The sequence below is a fragment of the Oryx dammah genome, unplaced genomic scaffold (genome assembly GCF_014754425.2).
Source record: "Oryx dammah isolate SB20612 unplaced genomic scaffold, SCBI_Odam_1.1 HiC_scaffold_28, whole genome shotgun sequence".
Classification (NCBI taxonomy): Eukaryota; Metazoa; Chordata; class Mammalia; order Artiodactyla; family Bovidae; genus Oryx; species Oryx dammah.
Genome location: NW_024070212.1, coordinates 55194539 through 55209300, shown reverse-complemented (window position 1 = coordinate 55209300; position 14762 = coordinate 55194539). Strand labels below are relative to the sequence as shown.

At 41.5% G+C, this 14762-nt stretch overlaps 1 pseudogene; it reads left to right on the top strand.

Annotated features, from left to right (window-relative positions):
- The first annotated feature begins 4345 nt into the window (after positions 1-4345).
- LOC120856908 lies at positions 4346-5459 on the top strand (annotated as a pseudogene).
- Positions 5460-14762: the final 9303 nt, after the last annotated feature.

Below are 14762 nucleotides of genomic sequence, written 5' to 3'. Positions count from 1 at the left end.
TTGCCATGCTGACCACCTTTCCCAGTGAGGAATACTTAAAGAAGGAAATATTTACAACAGTATCTACATAACCAGACATACTATCATTATAACAAGACTCCAAGGAATGGCAAGGTACCCCAGGGGTAGTGACAGCAAGGAACCGTTACTGCTCTTAGATAGGATTGGGGCAGAGAATGAAATAATTTCCCAAACCCAAACAGAGCTGATGGAGGGAGTTACCCAGCAAGAGCTGTAATCTTTGAACCTAGCTGCTGAGCCAGGCGAATCTGTACCCTGACCTCTCTCTCCTTTCATCCCCTTTCCACTACTTTCCTGCTGGCTGACCCCAACAGGAAGTCAGAGCACAGAAAACCCGTTGATGTAGTCCAACCATACAGGGCAGCCTCCCAGGACACAAGCAGGTAGAGAGAGGTACAAGAACAGGCAGAAAGTATTGACAGATCTTGAAGGTCTTTTAGTCCCATGATTAATTTATTTTTTGGTAACGGGCATGTTTATTCTTTACAAATTAGACTTAAGAAGGAGCCAAATGGAAAGCGATAGAGATTATGAGATTGGGGGAGTGTGGAGAGCCAGCTGGTCAAGTGCCCCTTACTCTCTATGGCAAACTCTAGGGCACTGCCACAGAAGCCCCCCTGCCAGTAGAACATAGTTTGAACGTCACTGATAGTTGAAGCTGTTCATTTTTACAGATGAGGAAACTGAAATTCCAAAAGCTAAGTAACTTGCTAAAAGTCATCCGGTGAGTTAATGGCAGAGCTGAGTTCACTAGAACTTGGGCCCTTTGGCCCCAAGTTCAGTGCTCAAGCACTATTTGGGCACAGGGTGGGTGAGTAGGGAATTCCCAGAAAAGCAACGCTATAGGGGTGGGGAGGCAGGCACCATAATTCAAGCTCACAGTTAGACAGCTCTAGGTTCTAATCCTGACTGTGAAACTGAAGCCAACTTATTATTAAATCTCTCATCCTTATTTTCCTCATTGGTAAACTGGAAATAAAAATGCCTAGTGTTTATAGCTGTTGAGAGGATAAACAAGATAATATTTAATCCTTAGTATAGTATCTGGCACTTAAACCTCATCAATAACAGCTGGTTGTTATTAATAGTAACTCCATTTAAGGGTTTCTAAAATTATGCAGATAGCTCATTGACATACTCTAAGAAATGTCCAAGCTCAGAATGTGACCAACCAGGGAAAAGGCTCATAATGGACATTTGTAGATTTTTACCTTCCTAGCATTCTTCCCTCTTGGTGACTGATCCAACTCCAGCACCAGGATGGTGTGACTCAAGCCTGCGTCAATCAGTGAAAAGTCCATCCTCCAAACCATAAGGCATCAATCCAAAGATGGGTACCTTACCCAACTTGTCAGTTTAGGGTAAACCCTAGGATTTTGGCAAGAGTTACTGGGAAAGAAGTGCTCTTCTCAACTAGGGCTGTTAGCAGAAAGGAATGATATCAGCATGGGACGCTGGACACATACGAAGCCATCTCAGAGTAGGGTCAAAGGGAAGAGCTTAGAGAATCCTGAGGACATCGCTTGGGCTCCTAGGTAGGTCAGGGGCTAGCAAACTTTTTCTAGAAAGAGCCGTGTAGTACTTTAGGTTTTGCTGGCTGTAGGGTCTCTCTTGTGAGTACTCAGTATTGCTGATGTAGCTTGAAAGTACCATGGACAATATGTAAAAGAACAACCATGGCTGTGCCAGTAAAACTTTATTTACAAAAACAGGCAATGAGTTATAGTTCGCCAGCTCCTACCCAAACCATACCTAAAGCCAGACAACCTTAGGACTTCTTGCCATTAAATTCCCTTTTTGGCTTAGTTTGAGTAGATTTCTCTCACTACAGTGGGAAAAGTCCTGACACAAATTTCCATTGGATAAAATATGATCTTTATCTAGTAGGTCACAGATGCCCTAATGGTAGAGAAACTGGTCATTTCTGTCACGAAATAGAAGCGTTTAGGAGAAAAAAAAATCCCTTTGTAAGTCCATTCTGCAGGGTCATGTGCTATTGCCAGAGAAGTTGGATTTTAACTGGTGTTTATCTCCTCCTTGTCACAAAGGAGAAACAAGTACTCCTATGAATCTTTACCTTAGAGCAAGTGGTCCATAAGAGACCAAAATACTCATTGACTGCAGGACAAAATGATCCCAGAGGCTGACACACACAAATACTCAAGAACCCTGCAGAAGAGCTCTTACTCAGTTCATGTAAAAATGAGAGCTAGAGTTTGTTTTGTGGAGGGGAAGAGCCACATCTTTAGAAAAGTCAGGCCCAAATGTCCCTGTTGAGGGAATTTATCGCCCTTCTTTGGAAATGACCTTAAGGAAGATCTTGTGTTTCTTGGGTCAGAGCAGCTTGTTCTATCTTTTCTGACTTCTTACTGTTACTCAGACTTTCCTGGAGTTAAGCTGACTTATTTGAAAGCTGAACCCTGAAGTCCTGATCTCAAAAGATTAAGCGGAGCTCCTTCTGGCAAGTTGCAGATATTATAAGTAAGTGCCCACTTGAGGACTTTCGGTCTTCACTGAACAACTCAATGTGTTAGGAACAGCAAAGAACTTAACAGTCAACTATGTCTTTTCCTGAAAATTGAATGAGTATCACCAGTGTGGGATATATTCAAACACTAAGCCGTACAGAGCAAACTTGAAATTATATAGCTGTCAGAAGAATGAGATTAGTTTAGTCAGTCTGAGCTTCCATAACAAAGCATCGAGACTGCATGGCCAAACAACATAAGTTTATTTCTCACGGTTCTGGAGGCTGAGAAGTTCAAGACCAGCAGAGCTGGTGTCTGGTGAGAGCTGGCTTTCTGTCTCACGGACGACCATCTTCTTGTTGTGCCTTCACGTGGTAAGAGCTCTTTCAGGGCTCTCTTAGAAGGGCATTAATCCCATTCACCAGGGCTCTACCCTCATGACCTACAGCCTTCATCTCCTAATACCATAACATTGGGGGTCAGGATTTCAACGTATGAATTTGGGGTGGGAAACACAAACATTCAGTCCATCACAGAGATGAGTGTGGGTTTGAGAATTTTGGAGAGGAAGAGTGAGAACATACTGGGTAGAAAGAATAGAGAGAATTACTGGGACAAAGACGTGGTGCTGTAAATGAACACTCCATTTACTTTAACAAGCTTTTATGAAGCACCTCCCTTGTGCCAGACACTCAACTCCGCTTTGTGAATACAATAGTAATAATAGGCACAGGGTCTTTGTTCTTGTGGCACTTACACTCTAGTGGACTGTGCAGGAAACACCAGTGTAAGGAGACAGAATTTATTCCTATCAATTGTTAGAGACGAAGTGGGGAGGAAAGAACAGGCCAGATGAGCTGGAGGAAGATGGAAATGGAGTAACTGTTTCAAGAGAGGACTTGATGAAAATGTGTGGTATTTTGATCTATAACATGCAGAGAGGATTGAGGTGGGGAAATGGTGGCCAAGTGTGGGAGGGTGGTGGGAAGACTGAACTTTGGCCTTGTGCTTTTTCCTGTCTCTTTTTATCTGTTACCTTGACAACCTGGATCCTCTTTCATTTCAAACTACGAGTAGGGACTGTTTCACTTGTTCAGAATCTTGCAAAATGAGGACCAGTGATTCTTGAGCTGAGTTGAACTGGCACTGCTGAGCTGATGCTAAGATACTATGGAGAAGCAACTCTGTCTTCTTAGTCTCTGCCCTCAAGAGGAATTTCTCTGGAGTCTTGGTAGCAGCTTCAACAAACATGAAAATTACTGTATAAGATTGTGCATCATTTCAAGAACTTTCTCAAGAAAATGCTGTTATTTTTAAAATGTCTGTTCTGAGTATACAAGAAAAAGTACCTTCAGATGTACAGTTCTAATTCAGATTCTTCTTTAAAACAAGTTTTCTCATAGAAAATTTAACTTCAGTGAGAAAGAATGTTAAAGAAATAACTATTTGTGATGCTAAGTCCAAGAGAATAGAGTTTTCCAAACCGTACAGGCAGAGCGTAAAAAACAAAGACCTCTGGCTAGAGAAGGTGAGGGCTTCCTTTAAGCTGGACTATGCTATTCCCTCCTGAGTTCTGCACAAGGGTCACGTGATGGTATAAACCCTGGGTGGATGACACAGGTGGGAGAGAACACTTCTGTGCTGTGGAGGTGACAATTCTAAGATAGAGAAATAGAAGAGGGCCCTTTGGAAAACTTAAAGTAAATGATGTCATCGTCACTTAGCAAAATGTTTGCCTCATATTAAGAGATTTGAGTGAGCCTCTGAGGAATTTTGTTTTACAGATTAAAACTAAATCAGGCTTTCGGCCTGTGTGCGCCGCCGAGAAGGCATCGCTGACGTCCCCCCAGCCCCCTCCACTGCTTTCATGTCTGACTCAGAGTCTCCCGAAGAGCCTGAACAGCTGCGGGAGCTCTTCATCAGAGGACGGAGCTTTGAAACAACTGATGAGGGTCTGAGGAGCCATTGCTCACAATGGGGAGCGCTCACAGGCTGTGTGGTAAGGAGCGATCCAAACGCCAAGCACCCCAGAGGCGTCGGGCTTGTCCCACACGCCTCGGTGGAGGAGAAAGGAAGGCCCCGCGGGGTGGACGGAAGAGCTGTGGACCCCGAGGGCCGTCTCGAGAGAGCATTTTCAAAGACCTGGTGCCCACTCACCTGTGAGAGAGGTTTTTGTTGGTGGCATTAAAGAAGACGCTGAAGAGCATCCCCTGAGAGATTATTTTGAGGCGTAGGGGAAACTGAAGTGACTGAAACCACGCCTGACCGAGGCCGCGGCAAAAAGAGAGGCTGTGCTGCCGCGCTCTTCGATGACCGCGACTGCGTGGGCAAGGCTGTCACTCAGAAACACCGCACTGCCAGCGGCCACAGCTGGGGAGTGAGAACGGCCCTGTCTAGGCCAGAGAAGGCTACCGCTTCAGCCAGCCAGAGGGGTCGACGTGGCTCTGAAGACTCGGGTGGCGGTCGCGGAGGTGGTTTGGGTGGGAGCGACAACTTGGGTCGTGGAGGAAACGTCCGCGGTCGAGGTGGCTTTGGCGGCAGCCGTGGTGGTGGCGGATATGGTGGCAGTGGGGATGGTTATAATGGATTTGGTAATGATGGAAGCAGTTTTGGAGGTGGTGGAAGCTACAGTGATTTTGGCAGTTACAACAGTCAAGCTTCAAATTTTGGACCCATGAAAGGAGGACACGTTGGAGGCAGAAGTCCTGGCCCCTATGGTGGTGGAGGTCAATGCTTTGCTAAACCACAAAACCAAGGTGGCTATGGTAGTTCCAGCAGCAGCAGGAGCTATGGCAGTGGCAGAAGGTTTTAATTACTGCCAGGAAGCAAAGCTTAGCAGGAGAGGAGAGCCAGAGAAGTGATAGGGAAGCTACAGGTTACAACAGATTTGTGAACTCAGCCAAGCACAGTGGCGGCAGGGCCTAGCTGCTACAAAGAAGACATGTTTTAGACAACACTCATGTGTATGGGCAAAAAAATCGAGGACTGTACTTGTGACTAATTGTATAACAGGTTATTTTAGTTTCTGTTCTGTGGAAAGTATAAACCATTCCAACAAAGGGTTTTAATGTAGATTTTTTTTTTTTGCACCCATGCTGTTGATTTCTAAATGTAATAGTCTGATCATGACGCAGAATAAATGTCTTTTTTTTTTTTAATGTGCTGTGTAAAATTAGTTTACTCTGAAGCCATTTTGGTAAACTACCCCAACAGTGTGAGGTAAGAATTCCTTCAGGGTGATGCCAGGTTCCATTTGAAATTTACAAACTGCTTTGGTGGAGAAGCTGTTGTCTTCAGAACCCTGGTGTTGTTGAACTGACAGTTACTGTGTTGTGACCTGGAGTTCACCATTAAGACAGTCACCCATGCAAAGTCATGTTTTTTGTTTTTTTTTTGAATATTAATGATTGTTGGCACATCCTATGCAATATATCTAAACTGAACTATGGTACCAGATAAAGTTATAGGAATGAAGCTTGTGTATCATCCATTATGATGTGTAATCAATAGAAAATGCAATAACTTCTTAAAAAAAGAGAAAACAAATCAGATTTGGGTGACTTATACAAGATCCCTGAACTCAAAGTCAGGAATGACCGTTGTTTTGTTATATAAGGGTTACTGCTGCTGCTGCAAAGTTGCTTCAGTGGTGTCCGACTCTGTGCGACCCCATAGATGGCAGCCCACCAGGCTGTCCCATCCCTGGGATTCTCCAGGCAAGAACACTGGAGTGGGTTGCCATTTCCTTCTCCAATGCATGAAAGTAAAAAGTGAAAGTGAAGTCACTCAGTTGTGTCCGACTCTTCTCGACCCCATGGACTGCAGCCTACCAGGCTCCTCCGTCCATGGGATTTCCCAGGCAAGAGTACTGGAGTGGGGGCTATCGCCTTCTCTGATATAGGGGTTAAGAGATACACAAAACACCCTGTAAATGGGTACTATCCTCGGAGTCTTGGACAGGAAGACCTCGGTTCTGAGAACAGCTGTCATAAAACAGCTGTTCAGTCTAGTCCATGGAAAGGTTTTTGGCCAAGATGGTTGTTTAAAATTTTTTCAGCTGTGGGTGGTTTTATATGGAATATGCCTTTTCTCTTTGCCTGAGTTCTTATCACTCCCTGTTAATTGTATCTGACCTTGGTATTACCTGCTTAGCCTGGCCCCTAATGCCATTTAAATTTCTAACACTGGGCAGAGAGAAGGGGCCGTGAGGGACAACTTGCAATTATTTGTGGGATAGGCAGAGAAGTAACTAATGAAGGATAGAAGAGAACTAAGAAAAAGTGGTGTGTTGAAAGCAAACGGTATTCTAAGACAGAAGTGAAATCAGTACAGAAAATTCAAACATTAATAGAATGAGAACAAAGGATTAGCAATTAGATTACTGTTTGAAGTGGGGCAAAATTAGATTATGATTGGATTAAGCAATGCAAGGAATGGAACTCGGACTAGAGGCCAGTGTAGTTTTGACAAAAAAAAATAATTATTCAGACTTAGAAGAATCCAGCCTTCTCATTGATACACAGCAGTCATCACCAGACTTATGTTTCTAGAAAACAAAATTTCATTGCATCTTGGCTACATTGTCACACTGACTCTGCGACTGATGGAAGGATCTTAACTAAGTCATTGGGGGAAATGAAAGAGATGCCAAGAATTAAACAGGTTAACTTCTTGGCACAAGGAAGCACCTAAGGTCTTGTAGAAGCCACTAATGCATTTTACATGATTGCTTAATTTCAGGAAATCCTGACTCATTGCCCCTATAGAGTAAGACGCAAAGGCTGATCTCAATTTACAATCCTGTAAACCAGTTTTGAGTAGAGCAGAAATTATTCTTGGCAGAAATACGTCTGTTTAGTGCCTATTTTGAGAATGTCTTGGTATGCGTGTGTTTTATTTTCTTTGAGAAAAAACAGACTTTATTTGGGATGTTCTGGGAATGATTAAGACTAAATGGGCAAGGGAATACCTCCTGGCTTAACATTTGAATGGGAAATGGGGATACCATCAACAAATCTATGCAGTCAGACAAATGAATCTTTGACAAATGGCCCAGATGAAGCTTGAATAAGAAAATGAGAAGTTAGAACCAGTTTGCTAAACCAGGGTGCCAGTGCTGGGTAATGTGAGAACCAGAATGCTACTAATAGTGTCACTGAAAGTTTAACCTCTTTCTGATTTAATCCTCATAATAATGTAGAATATTCACAGTGGCTATTATTAACTGTTTCACAGATGAGAATAACATGAAAAAAAAATTAGATAACTGAGCCAAACTCACATAGTAGGTTAGTGAAGAGGCAGGGCTAGATTCCAGGTACAACCAGTGCCACTCTAGATCTCCTATTTCCTCTTCTGCCTTCCTCAGCAACTACTCCAAACCTTCTTTACGAGTCTGTTGCTCACTCCGTCTGCTCTCTACAGTGCTGATGATTGGCCTGGGCCCCAGCGTCACTGGAAGCGGAGGTCCCTGGACCGCCATCCTGTGCTCCTACCGTGTAAGCCCTTGCCTTGTATGCCATCCTCATTGCTTGTCCTCCAGGCTCTCCCTTCTGTTCAAAGGCATGTCTCTCTACACATTGCCTCTCTTCATTTCACTTCTTCCCTGGCATTTTCCCCTCTGTTTATAACACACTCAAGTTTCTCTCAGGCAAAAACAACAACAACAAAAAAACAACTTATCCTTCAACTCTCAAATCCAATCTAGCTTCTTCCTCTCTCATTCAAATTTCTCCAGTTAACTGTCTCTATGTTCCACCTCCCAATTTTTCTTCAGCTCACTTCTTCCCTCATCACCCTGAAATTTAGTTTCAGGCAGTGTTATGGGCTGAATTGAGACTTCCAATTATGACGAAATATGATGAAATCCTAACCCTCAGTGCCTCAGAATGCAATGAGGACCCAGAAGAGGCAAAGTTCTCTAACGTGCCCCAGTTCAGTTCTGTTCGGTCGCTCAGTTGTGTCCAACTCTTTGCGACCCCATGAATCGCAGCAAGCCAGGCCTCCCTGTCCATCATCATCTCCCAGAGTTCAGTCAAACTCACGTCTATCGAGTCGGTGATGCCATCCAGCCATCTGTCCTCCCCTTTTCCTCCTGCCCCCAATCCCTCCCAGCATCAGGGTCTTTTCCAATGAGTCAACTCTTCTCATGAGGTGGCCAAAGTATTGGAGTTTCAGCCTCAGCATCAGTCCTTCCAGTGAACACCCAGGACTGGTCTCCTTTAGGATGGACTGGTTGGATCTCCTTGCAGTCCAAGGGACTCGCAAGTCTTCTCCAACACCACAGTTCAAAAGCATCAATTCTTTGGAGCTCAGCTTTCTTTATAGTACAACTCTCACATCCATACATGACTAGTGGAAACATTCAGGACTGATCTCCTTTAGAATGGACTGGTGTGCCCCAGTGATCATGAAAAATCACGTGAGGCAAAAATACTCAAAAGAGAGGGCAGAGGGGCTACCTTCATAGAGAGCTGGCATCAGGGAACGTGAGTCTGAAGCAAATGTATCATTTATTCCAAGAGACCACATGAAGGGGAAACAAAAGTCAGACTCCGATGGGAAAAAATGACAGGGAGTAAGAGGATCCCCAGGTGTTGATTTTCCCCTTCTTGGCTTCTCACTGAAAAAGTACTGTGATTCTAGTAAGTTATACATAATGGAAACTTGAAGATGCCACTTGCTTTGCTCTACATTGATACTGAGCTATTGAAAATAATTCAGAAACAATACCTTCTCATTCTCAAATGCACCCACTTTAAAAAAAAAGGGAGGTATTAGATGATATTTCTCCTAGTTTACAAATAACTCTGTAAAGTTAGGATAAAATGCCTGGCTACACTGAGGACAGATTATACCCATCCCTGTCCTAACAGGCAAGTAACTCAGTGGAGAAAGATTACACTGATTTGACAAGAAGCATTTCTTCCAGAGCAGGCTAATGTACTACTCCCTAACTTTCCCCCTTCTGTTTGCACGTCAGTTACAAACATATTTTTCCCACTATTGTTTTGCCTTTCAGAAACTTCTGTACCAACTGACATCACTGTTTACACTCAAAAGACGACTTTCTTCTTTCTGACATCTGTGAAGACTTTTCCTGTAAACAGTGTTAAATGATTCATTTAATCAGCTTTGATGGTATATCCTGTATACAGTCAAACATAAACACAATCTCATGTGTTACTGCTAATGAGGAAAACACCACCACTTTGACGAAGGCGCTTTGGCTAGGTGGCTATGAAGAGGAGCCTGTCAAAATTCTGTTAAAACTGAAACACTGTCAGTCTGACAATCTCTGAACATAGGTTGTAAGCGCTTAATCGCTTCAGTTGTGTCCAGACCGTAGCCTTTCAGGCTTCTCTCGCCACGGGATTTTCCTGCTAGAATACTGGAATGGGTTGCTATGCCCTCCTCCAGGGGATTTTCTTGACCCAGGATCGAACCCGAGTTTCCTGCATTGCAGGAGGATTCTAAAGAGCCTGTATACTCTAGACTTATGTTGACCCTTTCCTTGCAAATCTTTCTAAGTGAAAGTTAATCATTAATGCACAGAGAATTGCAAGAGGTATATTAGACTTCTCTAGGGAAACAGAATCAATGGAATCTTTTCCCTTCTCTATTTGTTTATACACAGATATACAAATATTTAAACCATTGAGTTTTGGGATGATTTGTAATGCAGCAATGGAAACTAGACCAAAAGAGCTTGGCTGGGATCTGGGCTGAGCTTTGGGATAAGATCGAGCTGATTCTGAGTGGATAGGGAAGGGGTATAGCTGGATAAAGATTTCACTCTATATGGGGAGAAACGGAAGAGTCTTGTATTGTTAGGCTACAATGAAGAGATATGAGTTTAAAGTAGATGAATTAGTCATTGTTCATAGGACTAGGTTAGGCAGGAAACACTGAGATCAGATCAGAGTCTGGGCTATAGGTCCAGATGTTCAAGCCAGGAAGGAAGAAATGGAAACACACTTCAGGCCAGGAGAATAGATTTCAGAATTTGGAATGGCAGCTAAAACAGTCTTGTTGAGTCATATAGGTATTTATGATGTGGGAGATCAGGTGAAACAGGAGCCACAGACATGGGTCAAAAGCTTGAATGTAGGTGAAACGGGGCACAAGACCTCTGGTACTAGTTACAGTGGAGGTGGTGACAGAAAGACTGCTGTAGATACAGAGTCACATAGTTTCAAGGCTGGAGCTCCGTGTTCTTTCCTTGGAGCTAGAATTGACTTTAATGCTCAATTTAGAGGGGCAAGGTAGAATGCTGGGTGTGCTGTGGACTAATAGGACCCCCTATGAGTCTGTGTAACTAGTGAATAGTCTAAAGATCCTTGAGTATAGATACAAATAAAACACTGAAATCTCATAAAACTTAACATTTTAGCTTAGGGTTGTCTTTGTTGTTCTCAAAGCAAGTTGATGAGTGATTTTCAAGTGTAAATTATACTCGAGATGCTCCTAAAGAGGCTATTAGTGCAGTAGGTAAAGCACTGAAGTGTTTACCTAGACATATTTTCTGAGTGTGCCCATGAGAGTTGATCTTACCAGATTTTGTCACTCCCAATTGAGATGTTTTTCCTTTTCTGGTTTTATTCTAAAAGCAACTCAGAGCGCAACCAGTCATAAGACAGCACAGACCCTCCTTGCCTACCTTCCCAACCTCCCTTCCTATTATCCTCCTCTCAGAATCATGAGTTTCCAGACTTTCTGACTTCTTGCAGGTGTGTGGAAGTGCCTGACTTCCTACAAAGTCTGGGTCTTGGCCCATACTCTTCCCTCTAACTGTAAGGCATTTCAAAGTATTCTTTTCTTAAATAGCTTCCATTTATATTTCAGGCCTTGGTTTAAATATCACATCCTCCAGAGGTCTCTGAACTACTCGCTAGTCTCCTCTGTAATTCTAAGTAACTTTTTTCTTCATTCTTTGTACCATGATTGCAATGATATATTTGTACCTTTATTTAATGGTTGCCTCTCACACTAGAATGTGACTTCTAATAGATATGGGAACAGTTAAGTTTTTTTCATGACTGCAACTGGGGAAGAGAAAAATAAGCTAAAATCCAGTAAAGTGAGAGAAGGCACAAGAGGCAGGAAAAATTGAGAGAGATCTAAAGAATTAAAAGAATTTCAGTGTTTAATTCACTTTTAGTGGAGGGCATAGTGCTTAACACATCTTAATGTCCCCAGATGATAAGGGTGTAAAATGAGTACCCCCAATGAGAGATGAAGACTATAGATGTGCAATAATTAGAACTCTTGTACATTGCTGATGGGAATATAAAATGGTGTAGCCACTTTAGAAGAGTTTGGCAGTTCCTCAAAAGGTAAACATTGACAGCATATTACCCTACTCCCAGGTTATGTATCTAAGAAAAATGAAAACATCTCCACACAAACAGTGATACGTCAGTGTATAGAGCTGTGTTATTCATAATTACCACAAAGTGGAAACCCAGGTCTACCAAATAATGGATAAAATATGGTATATTCATATAAAGAACTATTATGCAGCCACAAAAAGAACTGAAGGACTGATACATGCTGTAATATGAATGAATCTTGAAGACATACTAGATGAAAGAAATCAGATACAAAAGGCACATACTGTGATTCTGTTTATAAGCAATGTCCAGAATAGGCAAATTCATAGAGAAATCCAGAGACAACCTGGGTAGGTGTCTAGGACTGAGGTTGTTTGGGTGTGGGATTGACTGCAGACGGGTACAGGATTTCTTTTTTGGAGTGATGAAAATCTTCTAAATTAGATTGTAGTGATGGCTGGATAATTTTGTAAATATACTAAAAAGCCAGTGAATTGCATACTCTAAGTAGATGAATTTTAAATATGAAATATGTCTCAATAAAAATGTTAAATTACAGTCAATCCTCATTACTCACAGTTGTTATGTGCTATAAAGTCACTGCAAGCACTTAACTGGTGAACACAAAACTATTGCTTTTAGGGGATACACAGGGTTAGAATCCTGGAAGCCTCTGGTCAAATTTTTGCTAACTTATCAGTACATAACCTTGCTTTGTGTTTCTGTTTAAAGACACCTTATTTAAAATACATTGCTTATTTAAAATATATTACTAACAATGAGCTCATGGCCAACAGCACTGTAACTCAAGCCTGAACAAAACTTACCTAAAACGAATTTTTTCCCAGAAGGCACATCGCAGCTTTCTTGCACTTACTAGGAACACTAGACAGCACTTTAGTACTACGCTTGAGAGCCATTCTTGAGTGAAATCATCAACAAAAAGCCCCAAAATGCAAAATATGTGGCATTATATCGACTGTGAAAAGGATGCTTGTTCACAGCATGAGCTGAAGCAAGGCAGAATGTCACTTTGACCTTGGCTGGGAATGTGTGCATTGGGGCACTCAAATTTTTCACTGCTTTCCACACATCCATGGCTGACTTCAAAAGTGCCAAGAGTATTGTGATTGGGTTACAATTAAATTTCAATGAGCAGGTGAATTTGCAAATACGGAATTTGTGAATAAGGATCAACTTTAGCTTAGTCTACCAAAATGGTTTTTAAAAAACATTTGAATTTTAAGGTCTAAACTTCAGTCTTCTCATAATACTATATAAAATGTTGTATTCGTAGTCTGTTTCAAGACTAGCTAATAGGAAAGAACTAGTTTTAGAGGTCTCAGATCATTCTTAAGTTTTATTCCTTTAGTATTTCTAGGTAATCATGTTTCATGCTACTGATTCCTGGGTTAAAGACCAGTTTGAAGGCAAAATGAAAATGTTTATTTTAATCAGCAAAAGTCTAATTTGAATTTATCACAAACGCATGCAATCTTCTCCTAGGAAAAGTTGTCTGTCACCACAGGATGTAATTAGAATATACTTTCATTTTTAAGGAGAAGAAATACTTACCTAGTTGTGCTCGTATCTGTAATCTGTACTCCTACTTTCTATATATTTGTAGACACGCTTTCACATGGTAGCTACTGCCAATTTTAATTTCCAAAGTTTTTCAGTTTTGCTTTAAAAAATATTTTATGCATTTTATTAACTTTAATTTTAGATTGGCTTTCAAGTCTCAAATCCTCTTAAAACAGGAAATGTCAGCTTTTGCTCATAGCTCCTTGTAAGAGGCTTTTGCCAAATTCAGGAATTTAGAGACACATTTTAACTGCTTTATGTTATAAGTAACAAAATGTTGGCATGGGGAGCAAATTTATAAATATCAAGTGACTATTACATATCCATATCTGTGAACTTGAATAAGCTTAATCAAATGTCAAAATTTGGCTATAAAATGGTACTATTTTGGACCAGTATTTATATACCCTCTTCTTGGTAATCAAGATTTGTTTCTTTAAAAAGGTTTTAGCTGTTGATTGGATTGGTGAAAAAGAGTTGGAACTGGCTAATTAACTCAAACTTCCCAATTAAAATAGTGGAGCTTGGTAGATAACACATTTATTCATCAACTCAAGAACTTAAAAGTTTTTCAAAGTTTAAGGTTCTTCAGTCTCTTTTGATCTCTAGTAACAACTTGGATACAATAGAGTTTTCAGGCTTCTCAATGCCAGATAACTAATTTGACTGGCTCCTCCTGCTCAGAGAACAGTCCAGTTAGGTTTCTGTGCCAACCCCAGTTCTGAAGTTTCACCCTTTCTATCCAGCTATTTCTCTGTATGTGGCAGCAACTCCTCTCTTGCTGGTTTTTCCCCACTTTGCACGATTGGATTCACTTCCTTTTTGTTCTTAAGTAATAACCACCGTTTGTTATTTAGTTGTAAGTCATGTCCAGCTCTTATGTGACCCCATAGACAGAAGCCCACCAGGCTCCTCTGTCCATAGGATTTCCCAGGCAACAATACTGGAGTGGGGTGCTATTTCATTCCCCAGGGCATCTTCCTGACCCAGGGATTGAATTCCCGTCTCCCGTTTTGGAAGACAGATTCTTTATCACTGAGCCACCAGGGAAGCCCAATAACCACCACTAGGGATTAATATATTATCCAGGGCCTTGTACTATCAGAGTGATGGCTCTCTACATTACAATGGATGACCAAAAATAGACCACAGCTTGTATGCCAGGACTTACAGTATTTTTTCATTTTCCAGTTGGCTTTTAAAATGTTTTAAAATGACATGTCACAAAATGCCAGTAAAGATTAACAACTGACCTCTGTTAAATATTCTACAAATATTTCCTGGCAGAGCTGTCTTTAAAAGAATTTCAAATACCCTTCATTAAGATAGTTTAAGAATTTATTCTAAGATCCTTGAG